Raw genomic sequence first — 12699 nt, 5'->3', positions numbered from 1 at the left:
AATGAGTCTAATAGGCTTACCAGGTTTTTCAGGAATGGCCTCAGAGTGTAGTCTGGAGGTCTGTACACAACTGCAATCAGAGCACTGACTGGTGCTTCAACCTTTAAAGCCAGAAATTCAAGGTCAGTTACATTATGAATGTACTGTTTTTCATGCACTTGAATGTCACTTTTCACATAAACAGCAACTCCACCACCACTTCTGTTTGCCATCTGGGGAAAGTTTGTGTAGGACAGGTGTCTGTTGCGTTTGAACAAATTGTAATTTTCCAAGTGGAGACTCTCTGCGACAAAAGAGCCCCGCAGGTGTGTTTCTGTTAGGCACAAAACATCTGCTAGACACAATTCATGGTGACTTTTGATGTCATTAATGTGAGCTGGCAGTCCCTCTGTATTATGATGAACAATGGTGAAAACCTCTGACCTGCTCAGTGTTTGCCTCACGTGTAGAAGAGGCATCATGTCATCAAGGTTGGCTTGTCTCATGTTCTCAAGCGCTGCAGTGATTTCTGGGTTGGTGAATATTTTTTTCTCCTCCATATCAAGAAGATACAGTCCACTGAGAGACGTCACTCTACTGACAGCTACGTAGGCCATGCCGGGCTCAAAAATGCTCTTAAGAGAGACAACAGCTGATGTAGTTGTCATACCCTGTACCTTATGTATTGTACATGCAAAGGCCAGCTTCACTGGGAACTGTCTTCGTACCACTCCTTTCTGCTTCAGATTCTCCTCTGCTCTCTCAATGTACACCATGTCGTCTGCTGGTGTGCGGTTATTCTTTCCAGATGTCTCATTATCCATTTTAAGTCCAAGCTTGATGATGTGTTGGTCGTTTTCAGAGTGAACTACTCTAAGTAGTATTCCAAAAGCTCCATTAACCAAACCATTTTGTATGTCAATGTTTCTGGTGAGCATGACACGAGCTCCTTCTGCAACTTTCAGTGTGTCTGGTAACTCGTTTTTACCTCCTTTCAATGGTCTGTCTTGAAGTGCCATTCTGCCAGTTCTAGGATCTTTTCTATAATCATCTGCATGGATGTCAATGATATGAGTGTGGAGCAGAGCCAGTGTTGCAGAGTTGTGTGCATCCACTTCTTTATTAGTTGCAAAAATGTGCAACGCATCAGTTGGACAATGGGCTGGTTCAGTTATGGCCTGTGACAACAAATTTCTATCTGCTTCGCAAAGCTCATCCAACTTTCCTTTCACACGAATTCTGTTCAGCATCTCTGCAAAGACAACATCATCTTTCTGACGCATAATCTCAGTCAGAGTGATCATCTGAAAATGCTCCCGCCACAGGTCGATCTCGGACGGGTCGTGCACACAGAGAGGTTTAGACTGTCGCACTGGGGGTAGCTGATAGAAGTCTCCGACAGCAAGGACTGACATGCCTCCAAAGGGTCTCCGAGTCCCTTTGATCTGTTTGAGTCTTGCATCTACATATGCAAACAGATGTCTTGACACCATAGACACTTCGTCAATGACGATTATTTCAGCATTCAAAAGTTCTGATCTGACTTCATCCAGCTGATTGCCAAGTCCCTGAATGGGAGGTTTTAAGCTTCTAGGCAGCTTGAGAAGAGAATGCAGTGTTGTTCCAGAAATGTTAAAAGCTGCAGTCCCAGTGAAAGCAGTTAACAGGACAGTGGGTTTTGATATGTCAACGTCGTCTGCATATCTGGGCACTTTGCTCAGTATCTTAGATGCTTCTGAGTAGATGCATTTGATAAGATGTGATTTTCCTGTTCCAGCACCACCATTAATATAAAAGAAAAACTGCTCTGGATTTAGAGCACAGACTCTTTTAATGCACCAGTCTCTAACTGCATAAAATATGCAGGCTTGCTTCTTGTTCAGATTCTGAAACATCTGACGTAACAATGTGGGATCAATAGCAGGGGGTTCCCTGATGGCTCTGACTTCTGTTGAAGCATCAGCCTGACGGCTGTAGTCGGGCACATCTTCCTGTTCATTTTCATTGTCTCGCTCTCTTTCTTGTTCGACAAGTGGCAACCTTACGAGATCTGATTCAGGTGCCAGATTACACCATTCGTCAGTCACACCTCTGTTCTGCTCATATTCCTCAACAGCGCTCTCGATCTCCTCACTGTTTTTCTCATATTTTTCTCTGTTTCTTTTGACAATGTGTTGCACGTACTCAAGATGGTCAGTACCTGGTAGCTGTACACAGCCAGCACCATAGAAAGCCTGATAGGTTGGCAACGATGGTGTTTTCAGTTCGTGGTCTGAACGATGAGGAAGGTACAGTTTAAGCAGTCTTCCGTAATATTGCTCTGGATGTTTTTCTTGTGAGCAGCGGTGAAATCTGATGATAGCAGGCTTATTGTTTTTGCGCCTTTGCACAAACCCCATCTCATTGAGAAGGGGCAAAACATCTTTACCTTTTTTCTGTTGGCCATAGACAATCCTGCAAGTAGCAGCAAAGTCTGCCATGCACATCTCCTCATACTCTGGTGTTTCAGGTCTGGCTTTGTATTTGTCATTCAAAGATGTCATCCAAACATTGGAAGACTCAGGTGTTGTGTTGTCCAGAACTGACAGGGGACGACTCATTTTCACAGGATTATCATCAGTTGGTATGAATATTACAGCACGTGAACATTGCTTCATGTGAAGACCACATGCACGAGCAACACATTCTTGTGCACTGATCTCTCGCTTCTTTGAATATGCCTGCATGACGGCTCTCATTTCATCGCACTCATTTACACTGTCCTTATGGGAGTTCTCAATGACAGTTTTCAGGTACTCAGATAGCCCGCCCTCTTTTTTTGATATATATTTCATTAAATAATTTGCAGCACCAAAAGCATCTAAAACAAAGCTTATGTCGATATTACTGTTCCAGGCTTCAAGCAAATGTGGATTATAGCCATTTATCCAAGAGTCTTTTGGATCACGCTTTAGTATGATCGTACTCCTCATGTTCATTTTATTCAGGTATCTCTGATATTCTGCATGTGTCAAGTTGCATCTTGCCAAGAGCTGCTCTAAACTCATGGAAGCAGTTTCAGGTTCATTCAGCAGCTGGTTCAGTGGTCTGAGCTTGTTCTTTGCCGTTTCTACTTCCAGTGCATCATCCTCACTGGGTCTTGTGATCATTGTCTCATTGCAGGGTGGTTTGGGAAAACCAAAACGGCACCCGGAGCTTAAACTCCTAAAGCACGTCTTTGTGTGGTTCTTACTATGTTTTTGCACTTCTGTTACTTTCTTGTACAGTTCAGGTTGTTTATGTGGATCAGGCAGCTGAGCTGTGATGTATTTGTTTATAAAATCAAGAACAGTTTGCTCATCATCCTCCTCAAACACAGGAGCACCTTCTACCCACAGGAGACAGTGTATGTGTGGGCTTCCTCTGTGCTGAAACTCAACTCTGTAAAAGTAGTCAATGACTTTGCCAAGTGGCTCTGCGGGAGATAAGAGTAAATCTCTGAATAATGCTTCAACTCTCTTGTCAAACATGCGCATTGTTGTGACAGGATTGCTTCTCAGGATGTCACACTTTGCTGACCAGTCAAGTCCTTCAAAATTCACTTGTTCACCTTGCTGCCTTGTTATTGCCTCGATCACTTCAGGCCAGCGCATTTCAGCAGCTGAAAATGTGCAAAAGAACGTGGGAGTTCCCAACTGTCTGATCATGGCAAAAAGATCTCTTGTTGTTTTCTCCCAATAGGCTGGGGTTCCTCTCAGAGGCTGCATGAATCTCACTGCGTCTTTATTTCGCACCAGTTTCTCCACCTCATGTTTATCTTGTAACATGCCTGAGGTTATTTTTCTCCCATCTCTGGTCAGAGGCTTTGCCTTTCTTAACTGTATCGTCATGCTGGAAGTAGCCAAGTGTATTTCAGTCACAAACTGTGCAAAGAACAAATAGTTTGTGTCTTTGGCAAAACGATCATCAATGCAGAAAAGTCTTGATTTGAAATACCCACTGGGGGATACTTTGATCAGCCTTCTTTCATCAAGTGTGTTTTGGCCTGTAGGAAACTGCACAGGGAAGGCCATGGCCTCCAGTTTAGGTGTTTTGAAAAAACTTATTGGATTGTTTCTCTCTGCAGGAGCAACAGAGTAGATTCCTTCACTGAAACATAATATCTCCTCAGCCACATCAGGGGGCTGTAAACAGGACTCGAGTGCAAAACCACCATTAGTCAGTCCATCTGCTTGCTCTGAATCATCTCTCATCTGTTCATGCGATTGTTCACCATCACAGGGTAACGTGTCAATGTCCTGTTCATTTTTATTTTGTGCTTCACTCAGTGCATTTTTCTCACAGCTGTCAATTTCCATTAAATCAGCCTCATCATAATCGTCCTCATTCATGTTTTCATCATCATCATCATCATCATCTTCATCAGGAAGTGTTGGATCACACAGCTCAGCATCATCTCTGATGCTCACATCCTTATACTGTGGATGAATCTGCTTGAGTTTATGCAGTGCTTGCACAAGTTTAGACCAGCTTACAGTCTGAAACAGCTGATGACCTTTGTAAGACAAGCGTCTCTTCAGTTTCACTCTCATGATCTGAGAATTAATTCTCAATCGAGGCAATGCTTCAACAGTTTCCTGTACCTCGGATGGGACACAGACCACATTTCCTCTAATTGCTCTTTGTCTGCCTTTGGGAAGAGGAATGATCTTGGCAAATGGTATGCACTTGGCTATGAGATGTCTCTCCAGTATGTTGAGATCAGACAGTTCAGGTGGAATATCAGCAAGCTCCAGTGTATTGGCAACAGCAAGTGCTGGCATGAATCCATTTTTAAGATGATCGTGGCAGGTGTGACAAATCCACTCTCTCTTTCTCTCATCGGGAACATTGCACTGCTCATTTCTGCAGTTTTCATCACAAACATGAACAAACTTTCCTGTCAAACATGTTGCAACCACATGTGGGTTTTTGACATAATTTGACCTTGTGCAGGGTCGTACTTGGTTTGGAAATGAAGCCTTGAAGCATACAGTACATGGGTATGATGGTCCAACTTTGATTTGTGATTTGAACACAGATATGGCCTCGTTAATCACACTGTTGTCACTCTCTTGGGTTTGTCTGTTCACCCATCTGTATTTCCTTTTTATTTTCATTGCACATCTCATATTGTGCATAATCCTGAAGGCAAGATTACTTTGATACCTGTCTCGCATTAGTTGTTTCATTAGTTGTCTGTGTCTTACTCTGAATGCGTCATCACGTGCATAACGCTGAGTCACTCGAGATCTCTGTCTCTCTCTGAATTCAGGGTTTTCTTGATACCTTTTAGTGATATAGTTTTTTTGTTTTTGTCTAAATTCAGCATTGTCACAGTAGCGTCTTTTAATATATTGTTGTTGTTTCTTTCTAACTGTAGCATTCTCAGAAAAACGTCTTTTAACATATTGGTTTTTTTTCTGTCTGAATTCATCATTCTCACAATAACGTCTTTTCATATACTGTTGTTTTTTCTGTCTGACTTCAGGATTGTTTTTATATGCCTCGCTTGTGCAAGATTTTTTCTTTTCTTTGTAATCTTTATTTGAAGCGTACTTTTGTCGTTCTTTCCTTTTTTGGTTTTCTTTTCTCTGATTTCTGGGTTTCTCTGATGCCATTAATCTTCTTTTCATTTTTTGCCTTTGTTGTTTATTAACTTTTTTCAGTTTTTGTAAAACTATATCAGAAACATCACAGGCAGCAACATTTTTTATTGCAGCATTTGATTGACATGAAAAAGCATCATTCGATGGAAAGAAATTTAATTCACTGCATAGTTCTTCAGTTGGTATATTAGGAGGTTCATTCTGATCTTCATATGATGTGAACTGAGTCATATGGTCTTCTTTTTGTTCCACCAGTGGCGTACAAATGGACATTTGAAAAAAGATGTTCTCAGTCAGATCAGTGGTTGTGTTTCTCCTTGGAGAAGAGGAGTTTGCTTCATCAACAGTTGTATCAGAGTGAGTAGGTGCCACAGCAGTGGCAGCTGTTGGTCTGCAGACTGTGTCTGTGATAGTATCACTCAGGTTGACTGTGCTCATACTGTAGAACTGCACAGGCTTCAGTTCATAGGTACAAGAGGGTGATATCTCCATCATTTCATAAGAATCTTGGATCCTCTTAATCATGTCACTGAGGAGTGTGAATTTCAGCATCACTGCTGTACCACGATTACGTGACTGTAGTAGTAGAGGAAGACCACTGGCTGTTCTGGAGTGTGGATCAAAGAAACCATATTTGCCCGATGTGGATCTGAACACTGCGATACACAATCCACTCATAATCAATAAGGCATACTGCACATCTGACAACAGGCAGCTCAGTCCTGCTTCTAAGCTGAGAAAGGTATCTACTGCCTCCTCTGGAGGTTCTTCAAATGTCCCATACCGGGAAGGCTGTGTCATGTCGACATCATACATAGACCTGCGAGCATCAACTTTGTCTGGCAGCTCATCGGTTGCCAAATGAATATTTTTAGGAAATCTTTTCTTGGCCTCTTTGTACATCACATCACCTTTATCCAAGACCAGATTAAGGTCAGCTGTAGTCATGTTTTCATTCTCATGAAGGAATGCAAGAAATGTGAGTGAGTTACATGTGCACTGCTTGTTTCTGGAGTCTCCATATTTAGGATGTGCCTGGCTGTGAGATGCACAGACCTGTGTAACAGATGGCTGATTTTCAAGGTTCTCTCTTTCTGCATGAGATTGTCCTGCCACATCATTGTGACAGCCTCTTTTCAAAAAATCAGCATAACCCACCTGTGGGGCACTTGACACCTCATGTTGTTCATTAACTTTATGCTGCAGTCCACTCTTTACAGCATCAGCATAAGATACCTGTTGTACATGTGCAGGAACATGTTGACCTGCCTGTTTGACACCATCAGCATTGGTCTTTGCAGACACACTGTCTTCTGCAGAGCTCTGAGGAAAATCACACTCAGCTTGTTCACATGTTGGCACACTGTGAAACTCATGGAACTTCTTCCAGCGTTGTTTTGCAGCTTGTGACTTTTTCTGCTTCCTTGGCATTTTTACACAAGTGTTTCTCTTAGTCTTTAGAAAATATGTTTATAAAATAAGAGTGGCACACAGCAGGAGATGTTTTCTTTGTCTTTATATTTCAGTTTTTATTTCTCAGAAACAGATGTCTTTCGTTTGACAGTTTGTTCTTCAGTCAAGAGAATATTATGCACTGTCTTTATTGGCTTGGCACAACTTAGCAGCAAGCGCAAAGTGAAAAACAGGTAGAGAGAAAATTTAGAAGAGAGAACAGGCAGAGCAGGAGAGACACGGTTGGGAAATCACAATCACACCGTGAATTAGAGTTTTCTTTGTTCAGTTCGTTCTCAGGTAGAGGCAATATATGCACTCCTTATTGCTTTAATGGCTTGGCGTTTTTCAGCAGCAAGCCAAGAGTGAAAAAGAGGTAGAGAGAAAATTTAGCAGAGAGAACAGGCAGAGCAGGAGAGACACGGCTTTAAATCAAACCGCAGAGTTTTCTTTGTTTGTTCAGTTTGTTCATAGGTTGAGGCAAAATATGCACTCTTTATTGCTTTATTGGCTTGTGCATTTTTCAGCAGCAAGCCAAGAGTGAAAAACAGGTAGAGAGAAAATTTAGCAGAGAGAACAGACAGAGCAGGAGAGACACGGCTTTAAATCAAACCGCAAAAGGATTGTTGGTTTGGCAAAATTTCTCACAAACCACAGGGTGAAATACAGATGGAAAGAAGGCAGAGACAATAGGTGGAGCAGGACAGAGGATAGAGGGGTTGGGGGGTTGGGATGTAAGAGAGAAGACTGGAGATCTGGTCCTTCTTCTTCTTCTTCTTCACACTGTGAACAAAAAACAAGAAAAATATAATAATTTTATTAAAATAATATCACATGGCAATTGTATGAACTAATTGTGACTACTGAAAAAGGACAAAACAAATATTCAAGCTAAACTGTTGTCGGCTGCCATGTGCAAAAAGTTGCATAATTGGGCACTTTTTAAAAGAATATTTAATTAAATTCAGCAATAATATTTTTAAATACAAATATGATTGAGTGAATCATTAACTAATCACATGTAGTGTGACTACAAAAATGTACGAAAAAAAATATTTTAGCCCAATTGTTAAGCTGTACTTGTGTGTATTTGTTATAAAATTGTGTTTAAAAGGTCTAGCAAAAACTTTGAACCCACACTTTACAGTTTATATTATTCCGATTATTTTTTTTATTTTGGTCTACTTCTCTTACAGTATGTGCACACCTACCAGGCAAAGCACAGATGTCAGTCAAGTTCCTGAAAGTGTAAGAGCAGAAATAATATGTTAGTTGTCTGTACAGTGTTATCAGACTAACAGAAATACAAAGCCCACACACCATGATACACTGAACTTATAATTAGCAGGTTATACAGGTTATACAGCACACTAAAAGACACAGCAACCATTTTATAATTCAAACTAATTACCTGAAGTATTGCCACTTATGTAAGGCTACTGTTAGACTGTTATTAGCCTTAGCATTGCTGATAGCGCTAGCATTCCAGCTAGCATTAGCACTTCAGTTAATGTTAGCACTGCAGCTAGCGTTAGCATCGCAGCTAGCGTTAGCATCGCAGCTAGCGTTAGCATCGCAGCTAGCGTTAGCATTCTTAGTGTTAAAACTGAGCCACAATGGCAATAATGAAGCTCATTTGTTACTTTTGTCTCACTGACTGCCAATAAATATCACAGGAATATTCTTTTTGTCAGTTAACAACCGCTAAGGCTAGTGTTAGCACTATAGCTGGCGTTAGCATTAGCATTGAAGCTAGCGTTAGCACTGCTGCTAACAGCAAAACATCATAAACCTGTATAAATGATAGTAAAGGTTATTCTTTTTTTTTTCTTCTTTATTCTTTGAACTCTTTTGAACTCTGTTGGACTTGATATCTGAGTTTAAATGTCAAATGTATTTTTACCATCATAAAAATAAAACACTGCAGTACTGAGTGTACTATACTTACCACAGCAGAGAGCAAAGCGGAATGACGACAGTTGGTCCAGTGATGGGTTAAAAACAGATGAGGCGTTCAGGTGGTGCTTGGAAATTTGATCATCAGGTTGAACAGCATTAATGAGCATATACATGACTGTGTGTTGGTCTGTGTGTGTGAGACATAGAGAGAGAGGGAAAAATACACTAGACTAGTATACAAATGGGTACTTTTTGCCCGAGTATAAGCGAATGAGTGACGCACAGAGAAAGAGGGCAACTGGCATTAAACGAGCAAATAAAAAGTATGTCATCTTGAACTGTTTTATGGGTTTTATTTTAAGACTACTTTGAGTGTATTCGTGGGGAGATAAACTATACAGACTAAAAACAGAGACATTAAATGAGATTAGATTATTTAAGATGTGGGAAAATCCACTACAGACAGGTAGATGCTGTGAGCTTTAATTATCCAGTCAGAAAAGATTATTTTAAAGTCATCAACTGACTCCAGATCTGAAAAACCTGTGTGCAGAAGACAAGTCCACCAATACACAATCAGCTTGAATTTAGCAGGGCAATCAGAATGCTCTATTCAGTTGGCCTACACTAACTACTGACATACTATTTGTCTGAATTATTAACGGAGCCAAGATGCAGACTGCTTAAGTAGAGAGCGAGCTTTATAAACACGAAGGCGAAACAAACAGGAACGTGGTGTACAAAAAACACCTAAGAGTAACCTAAACTGGAAAAGGCTAAGCAAAAACAAACATGAAACAGAGATGCAGGGAGACGTAGAAAACATAGGGAAGCCACACAGGGCAACGGAGGACGATACACAGATGAACCAGCCACAAACAGAGGCAAACACAAGGCTTAAAGACACAGAGGGATAACGAGGAAATGAGACACAGAAGGAGGGCAAAGCTGGGAGTAATCAGACATGATTGTCTGACATTTTCCCTGTCAGACATAACAGGGGAAATGTAAACTGAACACACTGAGATTAGACACGGACCTTGACAGTAAAACAGGAAACACACCGACAGAACAAAACCCACACAAACTTAACACAGACTGGGGGACACAGAACATAGGAACATGAAATGTGAAAAAGGAGCACAAAAACTCATAATAATAATAAACTTAAACATAAACACGGAGTCACAGACTCTGGACAATGACACTATTATTCTGTGACCCCTTTCAAATCTGCTTAATGGCATCTATTGGAAAAACTGCTTCTAAATCCAAGATTCCTGTCAAGCCAGCTTTTAAACCATGGAGATCCAGAGGAATTTTTCTACACAACAGCATGTTCTTTATGTTCCCGCTGTCAAAAATGTGGTCACAGGAGTAATGTAAAAGGTGGGGTCTTTTCTGCTGTTGAGACAAACTCCTGACTGAAAACAATGTATTTCTATGGGTCAGTTAGGAGGTTATCTATCTACTTGGATCTACACAGTTCAAAAAGTTTACATCTCTAAGTTTTGAAAGACACGGTGTTGGAAAGAGAACAACAATGGCTACGTTTTGATGGTAAAATGATGGCTGTAAAGCAAACACTGTGGACACAGTAGCAGTTGAAAGAGAAGTGTTTAAGATGAATCTTGGCAGAGTGAGACAGAGCTCATTAGGCAGGCAGGTGTGAGCCTGGTTGCTATAGTGACTGCACCCAATGGCTCCATACACACGACACAGACATGCGCCTCACTTTTGCTGCTTAAAATGAACAGAAAAGTCAGGCCGAAACAAATCGTTCCCAAATGAAAAGTAGAAATCGACTTGATGAAATTCCTTCACCGTGAGCGACAGCAATGTCTAGTCTATACTCTAGAAAGTGCATTTTCTGAAGAAACTGCAGTGTGAATGCTTGAATCTGAATGTATGCACTGAAATGAATTAATTGCTGAATTTTGAGTTAAAAATTTTGAATGAGATGAAAAATACAGAATTTAACCTGAAAACAAAAGTGCTGAACTGCTAAAAGCTGAAGGTTACACAGAAGAAGAAGTTGGAAAAAAGCTGAAAATGTTTTAATTGTAAATTAGAAAAACCTAAGAAATGAGAAAAGAACATTTAGAGTCAGAAAACATCTGAATGAATATTAAAAGGTCATATTCTTTGAATCACTGAATGAAGAAAATGTGATCCCTCCACTTGGACCCACACAGTTTAAAAAGTTTACATCTCTGAGCTTTGAAAGACAAGATGTTGGAAAAAGAACAACGATGGCGACGTTTTGAGGGTAAAATGATGGCTTTAACACTGTGGACACAGCAGCAGTTGAAAGAGAAGTGTTTAAGATGAATTTTGGCAGAGTGGCAGAGAGAGCTCGTTAAGCAGGCAGGTGTGAGCCTGGTTGCTATAGTGACCGCACCCAATGGCTCCATACACACGGACACAGACATGCACCTCACTTTTGCTGCTTAAAATGAACAGAAAAGTCAGGCCGAAACAAATCGTTCCCATATGAAAAGTACAAGTCGTATTGACGAAATTCTTTCACCGTGAGCGACAGCAGCTTCTAGTCTACTGAATTCTCAGTTTTCATGCCTGTGGAGTTTATTATATGGACGTGGTGACAGTGGAAAGACACCATGCTCTTCTGATTTTCAAACGAACCTTCTGAGCCATTTTAACATTAGAGTCTATGGAAGAGTTGGAGGGAGGAGGCTGTGCATTGGTGACATTTATGAAAGAACCATAACACCTAGGACAATAGTAAACACATTGGATGAAAGAGGACAGCCATGGCTACGTTTTGAGGGTAAAATCATACCTGTAGAGCAAACGCTGCGGACACAGCAGCAGTTTTAAAAAAGATTTTAAGATTAATTTTTTTGCTCCTCTCACTCTAGCAGTTGAGCTGCCTCACTCTAGCCCCAACATTCCGTCCCATACACACCCATTATAAACTCTGAAATGGGTGAAAAAACATCATGAAACTTAAACTGGAACTGAAGAAAAAGTATAATAGATATTGAAAAGATAAATACAAGTTGAATAGTTGAATGTCTTGTCTTCGTTTTAAAGTTTGAATGGTGGCTCTATGTCAATGTATGTGGAAGTAGTAAGAGTTTAAAAATGAGTAAGTTGAATGAGAATTTGAAGGGTCTCCCCATTGAAATACATGGGAAATTTTTGTTGAATAAAGTTGAATAAAATTAAAAATATAAATGTTAAAAATGAGAAAAATAGAAGCAGTCATGTCCAAAATAATAGGAATCTAACGATGTTTGAATGGTTTTTCTAAGTTGAACGGTTTTGAAGGAGTAGGCTTTCAAAAAACGTACGGAATAAGAAAATATAATAATAAAGATTAGAAGAACAATACTGTGAATGCTTTTCAAGCATTCACACTAATAATAAAGATTAGAATAACAATACTGTGAATGCTTTTCAAGCATTCACACTAACTAGAAAAATTTGCATTTCCTGCGAAAATGCAGTGTGGATGCTTAAAGCTGAAGCTGTATGCAAAAAGTAGCTGAAAAAGCTGAAAAGTTGCAGAAATTGTAAAAACTTTGCAGAAGCAAAAGAAGTTTGCTAAAATGGAATAACTTAGCAGAACTGCAATATCTTAGAGGAAACATAATACTTGGCAGAAATACAATAGCATAGCAGAATTTAGCAGAAATATTGTAACTTACCAGAAACATGATAACTTCTCAAAAATACAAGAATTTAGGAGAAATAGTATAAGATAACAGAAAGAATA

This window comes from Diplotaxodon limnothrissa, linkage group LG19, assembly GCF_057381915.1.
Source record: "Diplotaxodon limnothrissa isolate DT_005_m linkage group LG19, D_limnothrissa_male_GT1.1, whole genome shotgun sequence".
NCBI lineage: Eukaryota > Metazoa > Chordata > Actinopteri > Cichliformes > Cichlidae > Diplotaxodon > Diplotaxodon limnothrissa.
The sequence above is the reverse complement of the archived record's forward strand: the minus strand, read 5'-3'. Positions refer to the sequence as shown.